This window comes from Varanus komodoensis, unplaced genomic scaffold (genome assembly GCF_004798865.1).
Source record: "Varanus komodoensis strain SLA01 unplaced genomic scaffold, ASM479886v1 scaffold32, whole genome shotgun sequence".
In the NCBI taxonomy this organism is placed as follows: domain Eukaryota; kingdom Metazoa; phylum Chordata; class Lepidosauria; order Squamata; family Varanidae; genus Varanus; species Varanus komodoensis.
Genome location: NW_025335798.1, coordinates 14,506,963 through 14,531,355, shown reverse-complemented (window position 1 = coordinate 14,531,355; position 24,393 = coordinate 14,506,963).

Sequence of the window (24,393 nt, the reverse complement as noted above, 5' to 3'; positions counted from 1 at the left end):
CACCCAGGATCGTCAAGCTTGAGTGAGACCCGTCCTAAGCTTGAGGAAAATAGTTTCTGTGGGATCCACTCATAGGGGACAGGGGCTCAAGTGCCACCACCCAGTTTCCAGTCATGAATTGCTGCTGCACCTGATATGCCTAATGTGACTTTGAGTGCCCAGCAACATGGGATCGGAACAGGGAAGAAAGTCAGCAAATTAAACATGAGAGCAGAGGATGCCCTTGGGTTTAGCAGGGCCAGTGGATGGCATGACTGGATTCCTTCTCACCTAACCAGATCCATTCTGAGAGTGTGTTAATTCTTTTTTTTCTTTCCCCCTTCCCCCATTTTTCTCCTTCCTTCCTTCCTTCCTTCCTTCCTTCCTTCCTTCCTTTCCATACCCTATTAGCCACTAACTGCAACTTCAGAAAAATTCAGTTAGAAACTCATGAATTACCTGTTGCTGCATTTAGCAGTAGTAGCAAAGGCAAAAGGCAAAAGAGGTAATTCCAAAAGAACATCAGATAAAATTCAAGCCATAGAAAATGTACATTGTGAGACAATGTAAAAAGCAGTTAATAACAATGGAAAAAGAAAAGTGAGTAGTCCAAACCCCAAGTCCAATCAAACATACCCCATTCCCCCTTCCGCCGCTACACACTCCTGCAGATGAACGTCTGGGGCTGCCTTCCCAAACTGGTGTGCCTCAGATGCTATGGACTTCAACTTCAATCAGCCCCAGCCAGCATGACAATTCTGTGTTAGTACTAGTCAGGTTCCAGAATCATATTCTACGCAGTTCTCCATGGCCAACTCATCCTTATCTGACTGGAGCTGCATGCCCAGTATGATTGAATGATCAGAAATCCCAAATTCAAAATGTTGTCGTCCAGCTGTTCAGTTGTGTCTGACTGTAAGCGATCCTATAGGCCAAATCTCATGACAATTTCCAGTCCAGTGTCACCTCTTTCAGCTGAACGATGGTCTGGCCCACATCCTGTTTGATGGAGTCTAACTTCGTGACCAACAACAACAACAACAAACCACCTTGCTCTTCGGCGGTCTGGTTTTCTCTTGGCACTGAGCATTCCAAACAATATATATTTTTCTAATGATCTCAATCACATAATGTGGCCAAAATAGATGAGTCAAAGCTTTGTAATCTTGCCGATCAGGGACTTGTCTGGTTTAATATGCTCTTGCACCTGCTTTCTAATCACCTGTGCTGTCCATGGAACGCACAGGAGCCTCCACCAACACCACAGTTCAAATGAGTCAATTTCCTCTTGTCTAACTTTTCAATTGTCCAACTTTCACAACCAATAGGCTACAGTAGGAAAAATGATCACTTGGACCAATCTGCATTTGGTTGCCAAGCTGAAGTTCTTGTTTTCCCACACTTGCTTCATGCTTGTCATTGCCAGACGACCTACTGAAATTCTTTGCTTTATTTCTGGACTGCATTCACCACTGCAAGTAATCAGTGATCGCTGGATTCACTACCAATGCAAACTACAATGGCTAAAAAAATATTAAAAAAAAAATCCCCAGTGTTCTATTGAGTGAGGCAAATGAATCCAGTGATGACAAAGAGGAACCATGAGAATAGCACCATGTAGAACAGAATCATATGTGTTAAAAAGCCAAACCCAATTTTCAGTACCTATGAAAAGAAACACAAAAATGGTAAAAAGATGTTTTCCATACGGCTTTACTTAGATTAAGTAAAATACTTAAAATCCAGGCTATTGCAATTTAGTTTACTTAGAGAACTGGCATAACAGTCTATGACCGGAACATAAAATCTAAAACTTTCTTTCTGGATTGTCCCAAGACACCTTTCTTGCTGTAATGCAATCAGATAAAAGGAAAAGCTAGAAACAAAACATTGTCTTTTCATGCCCCATTTACTTCATGGTTACAGTAACAGAGGCTGTTCATATAAAATGTAAGATGTCCTTGTTATCTTTTCCCTTGCTAGTTTCTTCCCAGTGTAATAGTAAACAATGCCTCTTAAAAGACTGGAATGATTCACCAAGATAACTTCAAGCCATCGCATTCAGCACCTCCTTCACATTTACAGCTTGTCCCCTGTTGTCTGAGAAGACTGTTGCAGATGGGATGGAGATAGACTGCATAATCATTTCATCTGAATTGACTTGTGGAACGCTCAGCTCCTGAAAGCGGTGCTATGATCTACCTACATGCTATTAGCAAATCAGATCCAGCATGGGTAGGATAGGGAAAAGAGCAGAAAAGTTCATGTCCCGGGTGGGAGCAGTAAGTATTTGCAACTGGCTGCAGAGCAGGGCAAATATTCAAGGATGTTGCTGAAAATGGATACGTGTTCGCATGGCATCAACACTGGAGAGGCAGAGCTTGGAGAGCATTTAAGCTGACTGTGGCTTAACCTTGACTTAGCTGCTATTTTGTTAGCTTCTTCCTTCCTACAGTCCCTCCTCCCTGGAATAGTCATGGCATGGAGAGGGCTAGTTGCAATGGGGCCCAGTGGGATTTTTTTTTTTTTTTAATCAGACTCTGGATAGGCTCAGGAGTTTCAGGTTTTTCAAACCAGCAGTGTGCACTGGCTTAAAGAGTTGGCATTTAGTGTGTGGGTGCTGTTAAAGAGGCCAGACTGGCTCACAGGGTCCTCAGCTGAGGTCCCTCTTTGCGTTTGAACACAGGAATTCGCAAATACTGATCAGAGCAGGGAAGTGCACGTAACCTTCTGGTTTCTGTACTTTATCGTAGATGAAAGAAAATAATTAATGAGTTGAACTGTTGTGCCTACAGGTAACCTTCTTGTTATCTTAAAGTGAGGGAAATCCACACTAAGGCAAGGATCTGCGTTTGTAGTGAAGGCACATCAAAGTTTAAAAGAACATCTTCAAAGGAAGCGAAGGAACATCTTTAAGCATATTTACAACATCGCTGAGAAGTCCGATGCTTTGCCACCCCTGAATTTAGGCTGACTGAGGTTAAGAAATCAAAAGCCCATGTCTTCCGCAGTGGCCTTCATGCGTCTTCACCCGCATCAAAGAGAATGCTTTCCGTTTGAATGAAGAACTTGTTTATTTGCCTGTGAATTCTTTGGAATTGCTACTCAGCACACCAAACTGGCTTTCAGTTTCCAACACTGCCTGCTGTGAGTCAGCAGTGAAATTTGGTAATGCTGTTTAGATTAGATATGTATCTTTTTCAGGTAGTGATTGGGGGGGAAAATCCTGCCGCCGTTACCCCTTTGCTGTATAGAACTCAGAAATCTTGCCTCATAGAAGCTCATGGTTGTAGCGAAACTCTAATGCTTTTCATAACCCAGGATGATGTGCTTCCTTAAGGCTCGGGAGAGCTGCTTCTGTACCACAATAGCACAAGCCCCTCCACAACATGTGAACCATATAGGGCCCCTAAGCACACAGCAGTCTTTTGACAGCCCCTGAAACGTCTTCATTCAGATGCTGTCTTCTTGTCTTTGGGAGATGTGATCTGCCCTTCCCGATATGGGAGCATACGACCTGCACCTCCCTTTGAAAAATCAGGCTGTTGAAAAGCCGTCCCTTCTTTTAGTGAAACTGCAAAGCATCCATTTGCATTATCTAGATTAGTCAGCTTGTGGGATGGAATGAGCAGAATGAGGCATCAGAAAAGAGCTTCTTTATGCAAATAGCCTGGATGAGGAAAACCTTGCTTCCAAATGAATGATTTAACAGCTAAATCTGGGCTGTGTATTAACTTTATTTTGATTTTAATAGACAGGCACCCACACCCTGGAAATAGCAGGGCTCACTTGTCAGCCATCCAGTCACTTTCAATCAAGGGTCTGTCATCTCAGAGTCTCTTGCTCCAGGGGAAGTCCTTGTGCAGACCTCCAGTGGAGACACAGCGTGCTGACGGGAATAAATAGAAGCCATTGCCTGCTGTGATTGAGCTCCTCTTGACATTGGTTGGGAGGGGTTGGGAATCTATGTCCAGTTTTTCAGCTTTTATTAGAAGAGTCAGGCATGTGTTTTGAAACCAGCCATATTTTGCTGTGTGATATCCTGAAAACTCTGATTGCTTGTAGGCATTTTGCAGAGGGCGCCGTGACTCTGCCTGGTGCTGAGGATGATTTGTGGAGAGTATGGCTGGCAAACTCTAAAACAGGGAGAAGAGCAAGAAGAAATATTAGCACAAAGCTCTCTAGGGATGGCGTATCTGTGAGCATTCTGATAAGACAGTGGTCCGAGTGTTCTAATGCCCAGATTAGTTTGTTGATGTAGCTGTCACACTTATGCCCATAAAGCATTCGACTGCTGCCTGAGAGGCACTCCATAAAGAATGTTTTCCTGAAAGAAGTGCGTTTTGCAGAATTTTTAAGAAGTGTGGATGAGGTGGGTTGATTGCATACTGGCATGAGCAGTAGGACAATGGGATTCTAGTGCTGCATTTCGGTTCTACTGTAGAAGTAGCAAGAATTTCAACCATACTTAATAACTACAGAATGAAAGAAATAACCAGTTTGAAGCTGAACTGGGGGGGGGGGGGAATCAACACCTTGATTCCCTTGAAGTTACGATTCCAGTAATCAGGAATAGAAAAGACCTGGGGATCTGGCTTATGGACACCCCCCACCGACACAAATTGGACAATTTTGCACATCCTAACATGAGCACACACAGGTGCAAGTGTGTCACTTTCAAGGACACTCCTATTAGTTAAAAGGGTTGGATGGAAAGAGGAAAGGAGGAATTTAATTTCAGGGAAAAACTCTTAAAGAGGAAGATTTGGGGGAGCAGGGGAATGGGAGAAGCTCATAAAGTGCTTCTCCCATAAATTCCACACATGTGGAAACAAAGTGTGCTGATTCAGGGAGAGCAGATGCAAAAGAGATCAACTGCAGCTTTATTTTAGCAAGTATCTGTAGAGAGCGATATGCTGGGGCAGGCAGCTTCCCAGAGATTCAGGGCTCCAAACAAAAGGTTCCACCCCGACACCAGCTCTGCTGTGACGTGCAGCTTGGTCCCCCACCTACAGGGATGGGAGAGCCTGGATGAAGTAGCTCTGGGCTTCTAGACAAAGGCATGAGTGAAGCTTCTTCTTCCAGAAGTGACTGAGAAGTCAACCCAAGTAAGCGATTCTTTGTTCATGACAGTACTCCAGATTATGGCAACTCTCTTTCTTATCCCCAGAGTTCAAAACTCATTCAGAAGCAACTTTTGATTAATTTCATTGATTAAGCTGGAATTAATTCAAATGTGATTCTTTTTCCAAGCAACAAATATTGTAACAAAGTATTTATACTACAATCTGTGCCCATTAGGGAAATCATGAATGAAAAGCTAATAAAATTTTATATGTATTCATATTTTATGAAAAACAAGAGTAATTGAAATAATATGATGCCCCAAAGTAATGTCTGAGTGTTTTTATTTGCAATTTTGATCATATCCTCATGAGATATTGTTATTAGAAGTCATGTTTCATTAATGGCATTTCAGACTTGGGAAAATGTGAAGGAGAGAATTTAGCTATATAGTGGCTAACAGGTATAAGGGTAACATAAAAGGAGGACAAGGGAAAATAAAGAACCGATGCTATCATTTCTACTGAAAATAAGCACTTTCTTGTTTTAACCCATATGACTTTATCCAAATAAAATGACTTAGAAACATGGCCTCATAGCATTCATTATATGATGCAACATGTGAATTCTTCATTTTGCTATTACTTGCATTCGGATTGCTCTGTGTTCTTTAATTAGTGTTGCTGCTTGAGTTTATCACAAAAATTTTAAGGAATTACTGCAGTTTATTGATTGATTGATTGAACTTGTATGCCCCACCCCTTAGCCTTAAGGATCTCTGGACAACTCACAATATATTATATGGCAACAGATAAAACAATACAATTAACAATGCACCTGAGCAATACATAATTAAACATATAAAAAGCAAAACAATAAAAACCAATAAGAGGATAATATAAAAGTTAAACATCCAATTAAAAAACCAATTGAAACATCCTTATGACTAAAATAGAACAAAATTGTAAGTAAAATTGTCTGGCAGAAATTTAGAGATTCCTAAATACATGCTCTGTCCAACTGCTTTCATTAATTTGTTTCCTAACAGAACTATAGGATCCTGGAAACAGAATAGAACAAATCTGCATATATTATGGATATAGCTGGAAAATTGTTTTTGTTCTATCACTGTATTGATGGAACCTCCACATAAGCATCTTAATCAATGGATAAGCAAAGTTGAGCTCAGTGGGACATATTTATGAGTAAATGATTTTCTACATTTTAAGAAAAACTGTCTGATGCACATTTGCTAGACCACAGAAAACCGGCTGTCCAGCTGATTTCCTGATATACAAAGTATAAAGTCTTTGTACTCACTTGTCACAGATAAAACCAGAATGTCAGACATAAAGTTCTCATCTAGCCCCTTTTCCCCTGATGTTTCTGGGAGGTTCTGTTTATTTATTTATTATCTATATGCCACACCCCTAGCCAGCAAGGCTCTCTCGGTGGCTTACAGTGACAACAATTAAAAGATAAAATCAAAATTGTTAAACAAGGAATTAAAAGCAGAAAAATATTTAAATACAATCTGTCAGATAGAGGCACAAGAGGGCAGCAGCAAAATAAAAAAAAAATTAAACCATTTAATTACTAAAACATCTACAGAATAAAATAGTTTTCACCTGGTGCTGAAAGGGGCGAAATGACGTGTCTCCTTAGGAAGTGAGTTCCAGAGGTGGGGAGCTGCAACAGAGAAGGCCCTTCTCCTGGCCAGTTCCTCCCTCCGAGAAAGACCTCTGATGAAGATCTCAGTGATTGAGCAGGAACATGTGGAGATAGGTAGATATCCCTCAGATATCCTGTTTAGGGCTTTATATGTTAAGGTCAACACTTTTAACATAGAGCCCCACATCGAGTGCATTGCAGTATTCCAGGCATGAGGTCGCTATTGCATGGCTAGCTGTAGGAAGCCTCTGCTCATCCAAGCAGGAATGTTGCTGAAAAACCAGCCTAAATTGATAAAAGGCGCTGCTGCTACTGAGTTCACCTGCAAAACAAGTGACAACTTGGGATCCAGGAGCACTCCCAAGCGACAAAACCTGTCTACCTTGTCCTTGTCCTGGGACAGTGTGACCCAGTCCAGGACAGGCTGAAAATTTCCCAGATGGAAGGTCTGCCCGGTAGCAGCACCTCTGTGTTGTCTGGACTGGGCTTCAGCTTGTTGGCCACATCCAGACCATTATCAAGCCCAGACATTGGTTTAAAATGGTCACAGCCTCACCTGGATAAGATGAAGCCTTGTAGTTGGGTGAAACATTCACTGGTAAAGTCTTCAGTCTGCATTATGAAGTGATATATCCCAGAAGATCTGAACCACCCAAATTTTTAAGCATGCTGTGGAGAACATCCTTAAGTGAGATTTCATTCCTTGAGCTAAATTTACTTTGCATTTTTGAATGCAATAGAGTCAATAGAACAAAACTGCTATTGGGAAGAAATATAAGCAAAATGTAGAAAATAGAACTGATGCTTATGCAAAGTCAATCTTAAACACAGAAATTACAATAGATCTGAATGATCCAATTTATATTTGTCCCTCAGATGTGAAAATCCAAAATCCAAAACTGCTTAAAAAGGACTGAAAGACTATTGTTTGTTATAGGTTTGCCTTTTATTTCAATGGTTTTTTCAATAGATTCTGTACATTCCCCTGTAATTCAGTAATGAAGAGGCTATATAAATACTGGGTCTGTCGGAGGTTGTGTTGAAATAAGAACAGACATGAGTGGAAAGAGCTTTTTCTCACATGGGTGTTTAGACCCAGATTTAATATGGCCATATAGCATTTTCCAGATGTCTGTGCCCTCTTCCCTTGGCCTCAGCACCTCTGTTCCCAGGATGCAGCTGCTATGAAAAGGGCAAATGTTAGCACAATTATGAAAGGAACTGAAAATGAATCTGCCACCATCATACTGCCCTTGTATAAATCTGTGGTGCAATCATATTTAGAATGCTTTTAGGCCTGATTGTCAGGCCTAAAAGAGATGTTGTAGAGATGAAAACAACTGTACAAAAGGGCAGGTACAATGAAGACAAGGTTGAAACAACTCTCTGTGATGAAAGGTTACAACTTCTGGGACATCTGTGCTTACCAAAAAGGGAGAGGAGACAGAGGAATACAGAATTATGAAATCTATTGAAAAAGCATAGCAGAACTTTTCTCCCATAATAGTAGAACCCAGGCATAATATTAGAACCCAAGTCGATGGGTGGGAGGGTCAAGATGAACAAAAGGTGCTACTACGTCACACAGTGCAGAGGTTGCATTTGGAGGATGAATGAGGTAAAACATGAACCTGCTTTAAGAAACTGCACTTGGACATAGTAGAGTTGCTGGTGAATACAGAGGTGCTTGATCCAATCAGAAGCATCCAGGAAATTTTGAAGGAAGCATTTTCCCCCACAAAATTAGCAAAACTGTGGAGCAGTGGTGAAAGAAAGGGTCAAATTTTCCTAATTTTCCATGAAGGTTTTCCTAAATGTCTCTCTCACATGCATGCGCACGCGCACAATTTGTGGGTTCCTAAATATATGAAGGGACTGCAGGTGGCGCAGTGGTTTAAACCGCTGTGCTGCTGGGCTGGTTGATCGGAAGGTCGGCGGTTCAAATCTGCACAACGGGGTGAGTTCCCGTTGCTCCGTCCCAGCTCCTGCCAACCTTGCAGTTCGAAAGCATGCAAATGCAAGTAGATAAAAAGGTACCACTTCGGTGGGCAGGCAACAGCGTTCCGTGCACCTCGGTGTTTAGTCTTGCCGGCCACATGCCCACGGAGACCGTCTGCGGACAAACGCTGGCTCCCTCGGCTAGGAAACGGAGAGGAGCACTGACCCCTAGAGTCAGGCATAACTGGACTTCACGTCAAGGGGAAACCTTTACCTTTAAATATATGAAATACATTGTGTCCTGTATTCCCATATGGTTTACTCCAACAAGCAGGCTTCAGCAATCTGCTAGCGGACATCCAGTGACAGCTTTCACTCTGCACTCTGGGCATTACTTCTCACTGTTCCCACCCAGTCTTTAAATAAATAAGCCCTCCTTTGCCGAAGCCACTGACTGCTTCTCTGCAGGGGCCAGTAGTGTCGCAAGCCATGTTTCTCCTTCCAAACAGCAGCAGGCTCAAACTGCTTATTTTCCAAAGACTCTTTGTGGTTTCATATAAGGATCTGAGCATACACTGGGTAGAATGTTGAATCCTATTAACTGCTCACTTCCCAAAGCTCTCCTTACGAACCCGTTTGGGCAAGCTGTGCCAATGGAAATGCCTCCACACCACCCACTGCAGCCCCAGTTGGGCTTCTCCTCAGTGTTGGCACTGAGGAGGGTTGGCTTCCACTGGGAAGAGCTCCCATTGTGACACGTCTTCCCACAGCCTGCAGCTCCTCATCGTGTCCAGGTGCAGTGTGCTCTGTGTTCCCATCCACCCTTGGGCAGACCTCTTCCACTGCCCATCCTGGCTAAGTCCTGGGACCATTGCGGCTGCACAGTCTCACAGGCAGGTTCATCCCCTGAATCCAAATCATTAAAAAAAGAGTGTAGCCGGCCTCCTGCAAGTGCACCGGAGGGTTGGCAGCCGCACCCTTGGGACAGAGACCTGCTGCGGCAAGCCTGGGAGGTCCAGGGTTTCTTCACCACCCTTCTGCACATGCTCAAAGCATTCTTGCTGCTGCGGTGCTCCCCGTGGGATGGAAATGCTTTAGGATCACCCTGCTGGCCAGCACTAGGCTGCGGGAGCATCCCTTTTTAGAAGACAAGGGCTAAAAGGGCTCACCTCAGGCTGTTGGCGCTTCCCCTTTCTTTCTGTAAGCAAGAGGGCTGCCTAGACCTGCCCTGAGCAAGCGCTGACAGCCTGGCTTATTCGCAGAGGATGAGAAAAAGAGCAGAATCCCCATGGCCGGCTCTTCTTCAGTCTTAAAAAGTATCTGTGTGTGTGCGCGCCATTTGGCCCGACTACAGTATGTGTCCATGGGGTGGGGCCTGAAGGTGTTTGTGCCTGAGCTTTGCAAAAGCTGTTTTTGTGAGAATACTGTGTCTTGTTTTAATTCTCATCACCACTATTAGATTTTGTAGTGTGTGTGTGTGTGTGTGTGTGTGTGTGGCGCATGGCAGCAGTCTTGCAAAGGGTTCCTTCTGGTTTCCCAAGGAAATAATGATTTACTCATGACTGCCAGGATTTCATGCAAAGGGATGCCCATACTTTCTGACAAGCCATCCAGTCTTCATATTTTACAAGACATGGATAATCTGGTATCCGTAGTGTGCTGCTTCTGTGTAAAATTGCCTTATTGGTCTCTTTCTGATGGACAGGCAAAGGCATGAATTTCTGGAAGCTTTTGGAACTTGACTCTTTGATCCAAAGGTTGCTTCTCTGTGCAGTTCTAAGAATAGAGTGCCTTGTTTTAATTATTATTGTCATTGTAATTATGGTGGTGTGGAGTGTCTTCCTGATCTTAGAATCAGTCTTTGCACTGTGGAATAGGAATCCTTTCTAGAAGAGGAGAATGTTGGTCCAAAGAACTATTTTTCTGCACCTGTGTGATTTTCCCACTGCCCTTTTTATGCCATACACTTTAGCTTCTCCCCCGTCATAGTGGTTGCTATGTTATGGATTCAAAGACAGCCCCATGGCTTGTGACCCCTTTGCTCCATCTTTCATGGTCCCTTCTTGTGAGCTTTTGGCTTTGCTTCTACTGACCTGCCCTCTGCCTCATCACTTGAACTAACCACTGGTGTCTCCTGATCAGGTAATTTTGAACAGGACCAGCTTGAGCCTGAATCTTGGCACTTCTGGGCTCTACCCATCCCCTAAAACTTGTTATCTTTCCAAACCTCCCTAGATCCTACTCCAGATTGAAAACATCGATGGTTATGATTCAACTCAGCCACAATGGTAAACAATCACTTCTTTAATTCATTCTGCATTCTATGCAGAATTGTTACTGTTTGTGCAAATCTACTTCTATTCAGTTGAATGGCGTGTAGCTCAAAATGGCAAAATGTCCGTATAAGTACAAACATGCAAATAATAATCCAGGTTCAAACTAACAGAACAGTGAGCCCTTTCCCTCTGCCTGTCAAGAGTGATGTTCATACTGAGTACTTTCCATACACAGTACATTACACACTTTTCTCCCCTTTCATTAGTAATAATCTGATCATCCATAATGAGATTGAAAGAAATAATTCTACTCTCTTTTGTTTGCTGAGCACTGGTGATCATGTCTTCAAAGTTTAATGTTCCTTGTGCATTTTCCTCCTGGGTTATCTTTAATGTATTCTTCTGTACTGTAGAGAAGGGAAAATATATTGTTCAGTTCCATTTCCTATTCAATGGGCTCTGCATTTTTATCTTTTAGGGACCAGAAATTTTCTCAGCCTACCTTTAAAAGATGTTTGCAGTCTTTTCTGCCTTGGAGAGTTGTTTCATGCTCATTAATGCATTAAACATGCGCACTGAGATCTCAGACCTGAACAAAAATAATACGGACTGTCTCCGCCACTGTGATTATAGCTACACCACAAGCATATATTAATTAACGGTCATGGCTTTCCTCAAAGAATGTAAATAATTGTAGTTCAGGAAAGGTGCCGAGAATTCTCCATTAGAAATTCCTAGCTCATGGCAGAGGCATATTTCCCAGGATTCCCTGGCAAAGTCAATGACAAGTGGAACCAGTTTAGTCTAGAGTACATATGCTCTTTAAATGACTTTGGCATAACTAGGTATGAACCCAAATGAATTCATTTCTTTGACTGACAGCTTCTTCTTTCTACACCCTGATTAAAGATGTGTTGCCCCCTCCTTAGACACTCTCCCTCAACCTCACGGTTAACTATAACACAACACCAGTTTATTTTACAAAAGAAAACCTCAGACATATGAAGCCGCTACTTCATAAACAGCTATGATCCTTACCATCCAGACTGAAATAACCCCCTAACCTCCACAACAGATTCTGAGTTGTTCTCTAGATGTTTTCCTGTTACCATCTCCAACCCAGAAAAATGCCTTTCACAGCTCTCTGCCCTTTGCCAACAACCAGAGCACCTGTGAATGGCTTTGCTCTCTCAGTGACTGAGACGCAGAAGTCCAGTCACCCACTGCAGATGGAACTGAGCAGCAGAAAGTAGCCTGTTCAAGAGATCCTTCTGCTTCCCTCCTCCTCCTCCTCCTCCTCCTCCTCCTCCTCCTCCTCCTCCATGCAGGGTTCCTCCACTGCCCCAATCCTTTTCCAGCCAGGTGCAGGCATCTATGGGACATTATGAACTGTGTCCCACTTGCAGCAGTGGCTGGTGGCTCCAATATCAGTGGGGCAGGGTGTCCATTCCCAGCTGCATTCTAGACTTTCAAGGAGTTATGCAGAAGGAGAATTGCTGAAACGTGGCTGAAAGCTTTTCCTCTGCTCATATGAAATTCCCAATTTCAACAGTCCTCTGCTCCCACTGCACAGTGAATTGTGTGCTACAGGTCCCCTAAGCCTGTGGAAGCCTTTATGGGGGTTACAAGACAGAGAAATGGTGTTTGCCTTCTACTTATGCAATCTTGGATTTCTCCCTAAACATTCTTTCTCTTCTGCAGACCAGCCACATCATGGAACACAGGACCTGAAACTGAGCCTTCAAAGAGTTTTGCACAGTCCTGCTAAAAATGGCTACTATTCACTGGAATCTAATCTGCTTGCACCAGGAGTGATGTTGAGGCTTGATATTTATAGCTCTAATATGAGATGCAAAATGTAATGGTGTTATGCCAAGTTCTACCCACTTAGGACCTGGTCCTTTAAGTGCACTGTCATCTAAATCAATCACCATTATTGGACTCAGTATGAGCTTGCCCTCAATCTCTGTGCCTCCTGCAACAATGTCACACAGAGCAGGCAGAAGAGAGAGGGAACTGTCTACCCTTTAAAGGACTGTACTGAGCTGTGATGTCCCATCAGATTTCTTCATACACCTGAATCTCATTTTCCATGCACCAGGAGCTCTTTCAATTACAGCCTTAGTGGATGATGCACTGCATTATAATTATGGTCTTCTGGAGTTTGGGGATATGGGGCAAGAGGGTTTAGCAATATCAATGGCTTCTTAAGAGGGGATCTGTGCTGTCTGTCACATAAAGAAGAGGACAAATGGATGATTTCTCTTCTGGAAGGGAAAAAAGTGTTTCTGCATGGCCAGGATCATGTTTGCTATGATGTATATAAAGATGAAGAAAGCCAACGCAGCCTGCGCAACAGCTTGGTCTATGAGAGCGGGTGTATGTTGCGGCCCACTCTGTGCCACATAAAATGCCACTAAGCTCAGAAGGCTGACGAAAGGGGATGCTGGAGGTCTTTTGTGTCAGGACATAAGATGCATCTGATAAGGATTATAAACAGCAATGCCAGTGCGGCATCACAAATCCTTGGCTGGGTCACACATCAGTAGAAGCAACACTGTATGGTGTCCATGGAGGGAGACTTTCTGGTTTCTGGCGTGGGGGTGTGAGAAAATGAAGTGATTTTTATGCTAGTGTGGTTTCCACCCTCCTCAAATCAGTCCTCCAGCTGTTGGCACAGCCAGTGCGCCTGAAATTCAATCTCATGCTGGATGGCTGGAGTGGCTCCTCCAGCATCTGCCACTCTTTACAGGGGGCTCTGCAGTAGCTGCACACCATGGAAACCATGATGTCGGCTTTCAGAGAAACCATGGTAAAGCATGGGAACCATGGTATCAGCCCTTCTTTCTTTCTTATGTGACGCATATAAGAATCTGCCTGCCTGCCTGCCTGCCTGCCTGCCTGCCTGCCTGCCTGCCTGCCTTCCTTCCTTCCTTCCTTCCTTCCTTCCTTCCTTCCTTCCAATGGTGTGATGAAGCAAGAGGGTGAAACCAAATGTACCATGCAGAAATACCACGAGGGGGTTCAGACGATATGCCAGGCCATCCTGCACAAGAAACTTCCATGGCGTGTCATGCTGGGCAAAACTATCCATTATCTTAGTATCATTTTGCCCCTGGTAGAGAATGTCATGGGGAGAGCAGTTCAGAAATTAATACCCGGGTCCTGATTGGCTCTGGAGCAACCCTTGAGTCTGTACCTGGAAATCCGTCAGAGCATCTAAGAGCACCAATCTGCTCGGCTCCTGCCTGCTAATGGATGACTGAGCATTAATGACTGAAGGTGAGGCCAGAAGCAGAAAGAGAAGGCACTGAGGAGGCAAGCATGGTGAGAGGTTCTGGCCGCACCAGCCCATCTTCCCCCAGCTGCTGCCGGCAGTAAGAACTGAGGTTGAGGGAAGGCTGCACTGCAAGCAAATAACTTGCTCTTGAATGGAGGGAGGATATTAAATCACAATATCCCTGGGTCAAGATCATGCCTTGGGGAGGCCACCAGGAGAGCAATTCTGCTTTAAAGCAAGGCAAAGATCATGCTTCTACCTCTACGGGACATTCAGTGAAGGTGGAGGGGCACAAAAATACCCGGGGGCCACTTGCAGTTTCAGGTTGCAAATTGCCTCCCCCTGTTCTTGAGTCGAGAGGAAATACTTGTTGGTGTCGGTGAAAATTGAGAGGGGAGCACCCAACCAAACCCTCTTATAGTTGGTGGATCTCTTCTGAATTTTAGTCCACCATTGCACTCCTTTTGTGATGCTGGGAATGAAAAGGGTGTTTGCTCCTGGCACTCACTCCAACGGCATGTCAACCTGGGCGCTGAGTCTGAGCAGCAAGTGGAGGACGGGAAGGGGAGCTGGGAAAGGGGCCTCAGCCTTGAGAGGAGAGAAGCGGCCAGGCTCCCCGTGTGCTCAGGGGGCTTAAGCCAGCTGGCGGGTGGGAGCATGGGAAAGGAGCTGTCAGGGACAGCCAGTGCTGACACCATTCATGACACAACGCTGGGAGGAGAACGCTAGCCAATGAGAAGGTCACTGTGCAGAGTAAAGGTGTGCTCACTTCCAAACTGGCCCTCTCGAAGAGAGCAAGCCCAGGATGGTTTCCAGAAATATTTATTTTGATTGGGTTCAACAAACATCTCTGTGCATGCTCAGAGATTCATGGAGTGATGGAGTTTATTGGCTGTACTTTGGTGATTAAAGAACTTTTTGCAATCAATGGGCTGTTGCCTTGCATGTATGAAGGAAGGAAAAGCCCAGCTCATGACACATTACTTCCTGCCATTGCTGAGATGAATACAAACATGGTCATATACAGGGGAAAGACTGAGAACGTGTGTGCCAACATTAGAACTGTGCGGACACACTTGGCCACGGATGAACTTTTTCGGAATCCATACTAAGAAAGCCCAGGAATACCAGGCTAACTCTAAACTGAGCCAAGAGGAATCAGTGCCTCATCCTGGAGGTATTCTCATTTCTCTCCAATGGATTCTGAATGTGCGTTTTAGGGTAAATCACTCTGTGGGACAAGTGTGTAAATGTGGGTGGATGGGTGAGAAGAAAATATTCTGGTTTTGTGAAGCCTACTCTTTAAAAAGCAAGTGGGAAAAAAAAGATAGGCATCTAAAATGCCCCTTTTGAAGTGTGAGGTGTCTGATGCACTAAGCTTCCTTTGCACAGGAGAATGCCTGGGAATATTATGGGTAGTCTTTTGGGCAGCTTAGGGGGCTTCCTTTATGAGCAAGAAATGAACCTAGTGCAGGATCCTTTGCATCCTGAACTATAATCTATTCACTTCCACTGGTCTTATACGCAGGGAGATAAAACCTTCTGAAGTAAATATATATCCATCACCATAACTTTATTTATATTTATTTCTGTGAAGTTGTACCATATTCAAGTGGTCTGGCTATAAATACCGCTCAAAGCTGCCACAGTATATTCATATGTAATTAAATTAGGCAAGCTCTGAACTGGCAACCTTGACAGTATCCTTTCAAGCTGGCCACTTTTAGACTTGCAGTTATGTAGTGACTTTTTGCAAAGGTTGCAGTGGTGTAAATCAAAAGGTCAACAGGCCATGCAAGAAAGTGCGCAGGCATCTTCAGAGAAACAAATGGCTACTGTAAATTCCCGAAACCTGGTCCTGGACTGGAGCACCTTTGCAGTGCCATCTCTGCTGCATGAGATCAGGGTGTGGGGTGTGGTGGAGTCCTTCTGGCCATGTTCTACACATTGGAGGAGGAGAGTGCACCATGATGGTACAATGAAGCAAGAGGGTTCCTTGTTTCTTTCTTTTTTTGCACTCAGAGTGTCAAGGGGTCAGTCAGCAATTACATATGTGAACATATGTACATACATACCTACTGTACATACATACAAACAGTGAGCTGGGCCATTGCCCATCCAGCTCAGCACCAGTTGACAGGGTCTGTCCAAATGGTCCTACCTTGGAGAAATGGACTTGGCCTCTTTGCATGTGAAGCACTTGCTCAATTGCTAAGTTGAAACCTTCCCCTTAATCCCTCTCTTCCCTCTACCTTTTCTATAATTTTCTGGCCTGTTAAGCGTGATTTGTTCAATGCCAAAGCTTCACCAGAACTTTACATGCACACCACTGGAGTTCTATTATATTCAAGTGACGAGGCAATAAATACCACTTGAAGCTGCCACTGTATATTTATATGCAATTAAATTAGGCAAGCTCTGAACCTTGCAACCTAATCATTTGGAAATGATTTGATTAAATAAATGATTATTTATTTTAAATGCCTTTTTTTATTGGTAGGGGTAAAACGGTCATATTAGATTTACACTTTGAAAGAAAAAAGCTGCAGACCTCTCTGTCTGCATGACGGAGTCATAGGAAATTTGTTGATTTTCACCAGTGAAAAGCTCAGTGCTTAAGTGTCAGCACGTGTACCAGGATTAAGATTTCACCTCTCCAAATCTGATTCCTGAAGGAAAGTGCCTTTTATTTTTTGACCTCCAAAATTCAGAGGCTGTCACAACCCACTAGCATTTAATGCTATTTTCTTCTCTTTGAGTTTAGGCCTCTCTGGAACTGCAATCCATGGTGTAATTAGCATGAGTTAAAGAACGACAGGATAATTCAATTATTTCAGTTTCTCATAACTGGGTCTTGCCTGAGTGGAAGTAGGGATGTCAGAACAGTGGACTCAGATTTCTCAGTGCCCTCTCCATGGATGCGTCAGTGAACCAGTTTTCCCAGGCCATGCAGAGCCTTCAAGGCTGGATTTTTGTGCAAATCTTGTAGAGAGCAAGGCTACACAGCCCTGTGACCCTTCATCTTATGCAGTCTTTCAATGTTTGGTGTGGCTCATCTTGGACTGCTAATACTATCCCAGAACAGCTGCAATAGAGTGACTGGCTTCACACTATGTGTCAATCCATCATGGGCTGTCAGCCATAATGGGTTGTCATGTCACATGACACCTGGACTAGTTCCCACAGGTTGCCTTGCTCATGGGCAACAAGCTACCCTCACAACCCACGGTTGGTGCAAGGTGTTGTTGTACCCACATCAACACAAAGTGCAACAGACCCCATCCTGAATATCAGGATACCCCCCCCCTTTTTGCTTCTGGAAAGCTTGCCTGGGCAGCTGCCACTACCAACCACCCCACAAGTGCCCAAGCAGTTGCGATCCACTTTCAGCTCTCTCCATTTTGAGACCCATTCATATCCCCTTCAAAGCGCCCATTGGCTCCCTGGACGGGATGTCAGTGGCCAGAAGAGCATGCAAAAAAATGTACCCACAATAAGTGCAAATCGGCTCCTTCTACATAGCAGCAGCTGCTGTTGTTCTTGTGCAACTGCTAGTTTTCAAAAATCTGGACCAACTTTAAAAGGGGGTTTTGACAAGGTGTGGGGGGGGGCTTTTGAGTGGAACATTTCGTTGCAAGCACCTATTTTTCTTTGGCAGCTTGCATTTGACAGCTTTCAAGTGATTGCAAGGAAAGAGGATGCGGGGGACTCTTTGGAGTCTCTCTGGGTTATGCCCAGGTGCAGCAGGTGCACCTCTAGGCATTGGCTGGGTTAAGCCTCCAAATGTCTGCATTCATACCGCCATAACTTCTGCAGTTGCACATGGAAAAAAAAACACTTTTTGGAGCACAGTTATTTGCACACGTTATGCACACATGCACACATAATCTGTCAGCCACCAACAGCCCCTCCAAGATGCCCTTTGGGCATTTTGAAGGAGCTGTCAGTGGTCACCTGCAGAAAGCAAAACAAAAAACAGGAAAGGGAAGGATGGAGAGAGGGAGGGGGTGAAGCAGGAATGAGCCCAATTGACTCAGCATCGTGGCAGAGAGAGAGGGGCAAGTCAGCCCTGCTTGCAGGAGAGCTGAGGGAAAGGGCAAAACACTCACAGGAACTCTGATCGTCTGTCAGGTGCACCGTGGATTGTTTGCAGAAAATCAGTTCATACTGGTGTATAGCTTGGGTGCTTGGCATGTTGTCTGGATGCATCCGCTGTAGCCTCCAGATGAGTCTTGCATTGTGCAACCTCCCTGCCTTATTTACAGAACTTCTAGGGGGAATGGATGCTGTGTTCCCATTGTTTCCCACCAGCTCCTCTATCTCTTTCCCTACCAGGGGAAAACTGTCATGGAGAGAAAGATTGAATAGCTGAATAATTCCTTTGGATTGGTAGCACTAGGAGCCCTCCTTCTGGAAACACGCTGAGAAATTGAGCAAGGAAAACACTGGTTCAGATCTTGCTTCTATTTCCAGCTAAATAAATGGCCTTAAATACGTTTCTGCTTTTCATTTCCCAGTCATGGACAGTAATGCTGACATACATAGAGGCTACTATTAGTCAATCACTCAGACATTCAATCAATCATACATATGTAAATCAGTAAAAAGCATTTCAGACACAAAGAGATTACTGATCATGATGCCTGAAATATGATGGTGATATGAGAATACTTCTTTTACGTGACACTGACTTTGGCATCCCTCCTTGCCAATGGCTCCACGAGGACACTGCACCAAGCTCTGAGCGAGTAACACAGGAAAATAACAAAGCGCACTGTTTGTCTTGTTTTGTTATTGGATAATCCCAGAAAACTGTGGCTGAGCACTGTATTTTCACAGGGGGGTGGAAGAGAAACAGAAGCATGCTTTCAGAAATCTTAAGCTCCTTGAATTAATTCAGGAATTTCTGTATTAAAATAAGTAAATGTCTATTTTATAAAGCATATGTACGCTCCCCGGGTGGGCATCCACTCAGCTCCATCTCAATTTCCCATAACACTCTCACAGCTGGTGCTTCCTAAGACATGCCAGCCTGCCCATTTAGAAAATTGAAGGGAGTTGTGCAAACTCTGGGAGCCTTTTACATCAACATTTGCTTCATATGGGCATGCTTCCATGCGTCCTTCAGCCAGACATTAAAGAGGCCTTTCTGCATTTCATTTATAGACATAAGTGACAAATAAAAATGGCGAGAATGCGATGCTTGCCTCTTCTGACCCTCAGCTAAATGGAGGTGAGAGAGTCATGCTGAAGAATTGCATTAGCTCAGCTCTGGTTACAAAGCTGCACATGTACATAGATGTCTGTGCACAAGCCCGGTGAGAAAGCAGCATACTTCACACTTAAAAAATAGATTGCAATAGACACAAACACATCCAACTATGGAATTCAGGCTCTGACCCATGAACAACACAAGCACATGTACAAATATAAAGAGAGGGACAGAGAGGGGAAAGGGGAGAGAAAATCCACTAAACTGACCATGCATAGGAGATGCTAAAATGTAACACAAAGCCCAATAAGAAGCAACACGAACCAGTAAGAATAGTTCGTCTCAAGATCAAGTTGCTAAAATTCTAGGCAGCATGGAAGTGCTTCCATTTGTGCCTGCCCCTGAAGGGAGATGGCATGCCCACCCAGGCAGCGGGTTTCAGACCTGTTCTGTTATCACAGAGAATTCACGATCACTTGCTCTTGCTTCTGCTCTCAGCAAGATGGCAGGGTCCTTGAGGTGCCATGCTCGCAGGGAGAGTATTCGTGTCTCAAAGGGCCAGTCACATGTGCCTGGATGCCCCTCCATCTCTGGGATGTTGGACAGCCATTGCTGATGAGAGAAGGCAATGCTGGACTCAGGGCTGACATCGAAGACCTTGGCACCAGCCAAGGGCCATAGCCTGGCAGGGGCCCGTTGGCAGGGGCCTCCTCAACCTGCTTGTTCGGCCATCTCTCTCTGGTCCAGGCAGTGGGGGCTGCATGATGTTGGAGCAAGGGCTGCCATTGCCCATGCTCCTCAGTGGCACTCAGCTTGGGCAACAGCAGTCATGCCGTGAGGAAGAAGAGGAGCTGGTGGAACAGCAACTAGTGACAATGCTGGGCAGAAGGAAGATTCCCTTAATGAGCCACCCACGCCTGCCATTGGGGACATGTTGCCCAAGGACCAGAACCTTGTAACCAGAACCAAGGGGCATAAAAAGTTTCCATTCTTGCCTCTGCTAGGATGGTTGTTCTCCTACCACCACAAAGAGGAAAAGAAAATGAGGGCAAATAAGGATACTAATCCGTATAGAAATTGCTTGTGCTTCTTATGCGTATAGGTGTGACTAAGGAAGAGTGGGTATGATTGGAAATGCAGTAGAGGGCATCTATCTCACTGTGGTGTTACGGATCACAACCCGAGATCCATGTGCCTGCCTGCTCCAGCTTTTGCCCTGCTGTTCACTCTTCATAGGCAACCGTTCTTAAGGTTCCTGGTCCTTAAATTCTTGTTGGAGGGGACAGACCTTCAAAACTGACCTTCAAACAGAGAACTGCCTTCTAAGGGGCCACCCAAGCTCCTGTTGCATGGCGGGCCACATGGGAAAGCATGTCTTGTTGGCTGAGATTGTGCAGGACTGAAGAAGGCCACTCCACAGATTGGAAGCAAACAGCGAGGTTCGTCTAGGACGCGATATAGGAGGCTTTCGGCCCTTTTCTTGTTCATAAAGTATTTATACTTCTCTCCTCAGCTGTAAGTATTCCCTTGGTGATACAAATCTATACAAGCAAGCCACTGCTGGCATGGTCATTACAATTTTAAGTAATGTCCTAAAAGGAAAAAGGGATGGAGAAGGAAGGGGAAAGGAAAACAGAAATACTCAGGAACTAATTATACAGATCTTATATTAAGTGGCAGTAATGCAGATGTGGTACAATCAGAAGTTCTTGGTTTTCCTAGGACCAGCTGGTATGGAAAGGTTCAGGTCCTTCATTGTTTTTATGGTATTCAAAACCACACTAATTGTCTTTTTGTTTAATTAGCATAACTTATAGCAAATGCAGTGCTTACCGGGTTTCCTTTTACAGCTCTCTGAATTTTTCCCTAGCAATCTCTAACGCAGCACCCAAATTGCTTAGCTTAAACAATTGTCTTTTCGCAGGACAAGCTGTGATAAGACTGTATTAGTATGCACACTGACCCTTCACATATTCATTAAACATCTGTGAGATTTGTGCCTCCAGAGATCTCTTTGTTTCTAGACTAAAGAAAATGGATACTTAAAACATATGCAAATTCTTTATGGACTCAAAATACCAAATGAATTCCCAACTATCTTGTAATGTGTTAGAAATCCATAATCATCTTATTACACAGTAAGTTCTCATGGGAGGAAGCACAGACTGGAATGAATAGAACTTTGTCATTTTCCGTGTAAATAAAAAAAACAGAATTTCATAAAACCTCCCTATAATAAATAAACCATTTTCAGATTGTACTGTACCTTTTCCAATTGCTGCTATGCAATAACAGGTATAAACCCATTAAATATCCCTAATTTCTTAGTGAAAAGACTAATTCTGAAGTGCTGGCACATTTTCCAAAATTTACATCATTACAAAAAATAAAGCCACTGGTTTAGCAAGTAGAACACTGATTTCTGAGGGCTGGAAGTTATAATGTTAACTGTGGTTTGAGCATTTGGACCAGTCCATGGATGCTTACACTGAGTTTAACTAAGGTTAATCAAGACATTGAGCAGATAAGCCAGGAGAACTCTGGTCAGAGGTTGATGCATGTGGAGAAAGTTAGATGCATGTCTCCCAATTCTCATCCTTTCATCCAAGTCAATATCACACGTGTGTCATCTCCTACATTGGGTGGCTAGCACTTGTTTTTGAAGGTCTGGCAGATGGCTGCCCCCTATATTTATGGAATCCTCTATTTAAAGGTCTCTTTTCGCTGTTATGTGCCATCAAGTCATCTCTGACTTTGACTTATGGTGAATAAATGAATGAATGAATGGATGATAGCCCTCCATGACAACCCCACTCATGACATCCCCACTCAACTCTTCCAAAGTCAAGGCCATGGCTTCCTTTATGAAGTCAATCCATCTCTTTTTTTTGGTCTTGTTTTTCCTAGATTATTTGTCTTCTCCAGGGAATCCTGCTTTCTCATGATGTGTCCCAAAAGCAGCAGCCTCAGTTTTGCCATTTTTGCTTCTATGGAAGGCCAAGCCATTCCAAATTCACCATCAGAAAGAAAAGCTTAGCCTTGAAGTTGTCCACACACAGCACCTGGCCATCAGACTGTCTTCCACACTATAGTGTAAAGTGTTGTATTCTATTTAGATTGCAACAATGAAATGAAACTTGTGGAACATGCTGCCCTTTGGATATTCATGTGCATGGGAAGTGATGTGCATGAGATGGACCTATCATTTACTAATCACTTTAAGCTATACCTTGCTCTTTTTTAAATTATTTTTGTTACTAATAGGAAACAGAAAGAAAAACATAGAACATCAAAAAGAAAAAGTTACCAATGGACCCTAAAATTGCTTATAAAACTAGAAGAGAGAAGTTTGCAAATAATCAAGAATAGTCAATCTTTCATCTAAACTTATAACTACAATTTTATATAATACATAATTATTAATAATGTTCAATTAAATTGTTAAGTAGCCAAATAGAACTAATGATTTCACATGAAAATTTGCTTTTAACTCAGAGAACAAGTGAGCTATGATTCACTCCAAAGCACAGAATTAAATTAGAGATCAAATTAGAATTAAAAATAATTCGCTCTCTTCTCTCTCTCTCCTCTTCTCCTCCTCCATTCTCAGCCCAATTCCCCTTGTCCTCCTCTTCCTCCTTTCCATATTTCTGACAACAAAAATAAAATCATTATTTACATTATGTATTAGTGATATCCAAAGATTCAATTTTTTCTCTCAATTATGAATAAAAAAAGATAGGCCCTCCATTTGTAACTAAATTTATGAACTGGATTTCTTTTTTATGATTTATTAGAAAATATATCAGCTTAATAATCCTTACATAAACTCTATTTTTGTCTCAATATATATAATAAGCTTTCAATTAAAAACTTTGACTGGTCTTCTATTTACATTTTTGGTTAATCTTGCCATCACTGCATATCCAGCCCACTTGTTTTTTCCAATCTTCACTGGTTGGACAGTCTTCTGTTTTCCTTTAAGTTGCTATTGTAACTCTGGTTGCTGTTATCATATATTTGAATAATTCTCCCATATTTCTTGATAAAATATTCAATAACATATTCCAAGCACTCACTGGAAAGTAATTCTCAAAAATTTCTCTATTTCTGTATATATTTCTTAACTTCATTATACATCCACCACAGAGTCTCTTCCACTTTGCATTTCCAACACTTTCCATTATAATGTTTGTCCATTTTCTGAATATCTTTAGGGGCAATATACCAACAAAAGGACATCTTGTACCAATTTTCTCACATCTCTTTCTCACATCTCAATTTTCTCACATCTCAGAATTTTATTCTGTTTGTCCATAATGTTTCTCACTTACGAAAGGATTTTTTCCTGAAAATTCTGCATGCAACTCATCATACATGCAATAATAACTTGTAAAGGGACAAGTTTACATCTTTCTTTTGCGTCCCATAATACTTTAAATCTAATGCTTAGGGGTTTTTCCTTTTCCAAATAAAGGTGTTCTTTCCATTCTTGTAGAGTTTTTCCTTGAATGAAAATTGGTATTGTCTGAAATAAAAAGTTCTACTTTGGTAGAACATTCATTCTCATAATAGAAATTCTCCCTGGCCAAGACATTTTTTATTAACACCATTTCTATAGATCTTTTTGGATCTTCATCCACATTATTTTATAATTGTCTTGGAATAATGTATTATTATGTCCAGTCACATTTATTTCCAGATACTTAACTGAATTAGGAGTTATTTCAGATCCTGTGATTTTAAAAAAAATCTCTTATTATTTCATTAGACATTTTAAAATAATTTTTCATTTTTTCTTATTCACTTTATAACCAAAGATCCAATTTTATCAATTTGATCTATAATATATAGCATTGATAGATGTGGATTTATCATCAATACTATAGTGTCAGCATAACTTTCCATTTTGTATTCTTCTCCATTTGTTTTCAAGCCTTTAATTTTCAGCTCTTGTCCTATTTTTGCAGCCA